This window comes from Bactrocera neohumeralis, unplaced genomic scaffold (genome assembly GCF_024586455.1).
Source record: "Bactrocera neohumeralis isolate Rockhampton unplaced genomic scaffold, APGP_CSIRO_Bneo_wtdbg2-racon-allhic-juicebox.fasta_v2 cluster09, whole genome shotgun sequence".
NCBI classification, from domain to species: domain Eukaryota; kingdom Metazoa; phylum Arthropoda; class Insecta; order Diptera; family Tephritidae; genus Bactrocera; species Bactrocera neohumeralis.
Window position 1 is genome coordinate 24,215,428 of NW_026089622.1, and position 2,676 is coordinate 24,218,103.

The window sequence follows — 2,676 nt, forward strand, 5'->3', positions numbered from 1 at the left end:
CTAGATTAAATCGCGAGCAACCTTTGACCAGAAGCAGAAAGTCTCCTGGGGCAATGCCACAATGCCCTTAAATGCGCAGTTGTGGCAATGGGGTGCATTAACGCAACCGGTAGCTCCGTGGCCTTCCTGACCGCATCTTCGACAGACATCTGATTTGGCTCTACACCCAGCCACCCTATCCGGTCGCACCCAGAAGGAAACCACTTAATGTAGCACTTAGCTGCCTCCATGAGAGCGGACATCACTTTGTCCGTTCCCTCCAGAACGCCATTGGTACAACCATCAGGGGCTGCATTCCAGGGACGACTGACTATCCTCACGTCAGATCTCTGGAATGGCAGGCTAAAATCAGCCGAAGTAGCTCTTCCATGAACTATTCTTGGGAGATCTCCGTACCTCCGTCCTTGGACTACATCCCGTGGACCCAACTTCCGGCTGACAGTCATGTCCAACCGCACCTCCCCTGCGAAAAACCCACCATCTTTTTAATTGCTTCCTTAGAGGAAGTTGCAGGCCGCTTACTCCTACCACAACGGATCAGGTCTCCAGGGGCTTCGGCGTCACCGGTGCAATCACTTCAAGCACAGGTGCTGGGGCGCAGGCATCGGTGCCGATAGAGCCGTCATTGAACTACTTGGCGGAGAGGAGTGCCTCCTACAACTTCCTTTAAGGGCGTCGCCTTGTCCACAAAGATGTGCATTCTCAGTGATAACCGTCATTAGAAGTGCCTCGTATTTTCAGGCAAGCTCCAACAGCCCCTTCGCGGTTTCCAGGTGCGGTGTCAGGAGTCACAATTTCCAACACTAGACAGGGCAATCCTGTCCAGATCCAACTAACACTGAGACAACTGAGCGCCAGATGCTTAGCAAAATTACTCCTGATTCGCAGTCCAGTCAATCAAAACGCCAAAAACACGTCACAAATCTGAAACCGTTCGGTGTTTCCGCCAACAACACAAATGTGGATGACCACGTTGCCCAAATACTACACTAAGAATTCGCAGTTACCGCTCTGCACGTCGAAATTATACATATTAACGTAAAAATGTGTACCCGCACAAAAAACATACGCGGTCGTTAAGGCGAGCAACAACACTGCTATAAGATGCATCCGCCGACTACACAAACCAGGCAATGACGGTGCCAACACAATCGCTCAAATTAACCACCGTCCAAAAGAAAATACTGCAGAAAAACACTTTGAAAATCGCAACGATGCGCACGCAAATCTATCCGCGTCGATATTCATCTAACGAATGCAACTGTGATGACGGGAGATATTTCGTCTTGCCCACGTTCGCGACCAGACCCATTTGCTTCGCTTCTTTACCAGAACTAACGGTGCCGTTGTTATGCTCAATGATATCGATGTCATCGACGTATGTCAGCAGTTGGACACTCTTGTAGAATATTGGAAATTTAGATTTTGTCTTATCCGCGGATTTTCAATCAGGGTGTTTTTCTACGTGACGTGTCCCAAACCCAATACACAATCCAAGGGAGGGATAATATGACTTTTAATTTTAATCCGCCAGCAAACGAATGTTTTTTTGCTACCCAGAGGATATTAGGTCTTAGACCTGAAGTCGTGAGCTGATTTACCCATACGTTAACAAATTGTTTCTGGTCATTTCCAAATGAATAGCATTCAGAAAACTTTCCTCGTATGCGTGAACTTTTACACATGATTCCACCTTCAGGGTTTTAGACTTTTATTATTAAGTTCAATATATTTATATAAACCCAACTAGCTCAGTCGACAGAACGTTGTCCTTAGACAAAGCAACGAAGTTAAAGGCTTAAACGAACTTAGCAGTAAAATTAGCGGATTTAAATTGTTGAAAATAAATAAATATAAAAGTACTCATCCTCGAGAAACCCTACTTCCTTTACAATTTATATGTTTATACAATTGAAAAATATAACTTACAATGACCAACAAGAATCAGCAGTAGACAAAGTAACGAAGTTTAAGGCTTAAACGAATTTAGGAGTAAAATAAACTAAGTTAAATTGTTAAACAGAAAAAAAATTAAAAATAAAAGTACACATTCGACGAAACCCTAGGAGAAGGCCACATACAAAATGTAGTTGAAGTCAGTCGGTCGGATTCGGAGATATGTGATTTCACATAACAGGGGGCGATACCACGCCCACACTTCAGTTTTTATTACGGTTCCTAGAAAGCCATCTCATGCCATCTCGATCGTAGAACTTTTAGCAGTTTTTAACAGTTATACATATGATAAATGAACGGCGTTATCTCTTGGATGAAATATCCGTTTTAATGTGTCGATAGGGATAGTAAAGAGATATGTATTCAACAAATTTGATTACTGTAGCTTAAGTTGTTTAGGAGATACTCGTTTGTACTTTAAAATAACTAGAGGGCGAGACCAAGTCTGCATTTTCAAATTTTCAAAATTTTTAGCCCACGGGAGTTATGTGTACACTATCATCCCAACCAGACACCACACAACAAAATACTATAAATTGGACAAAATAAAAGATTAAAGAAAAACAAGTAAACATTACAAAAAATATAAGATAACAAGTAGAGATAAAGAACATAATGCAAATGTATACAAACATGTTTTGGTCCTTATGTTTGACTATAATGATAACCAAAACATTATCGGGTAAACCCCACAGTCATGTTTGTTTGCATTCAATAGAA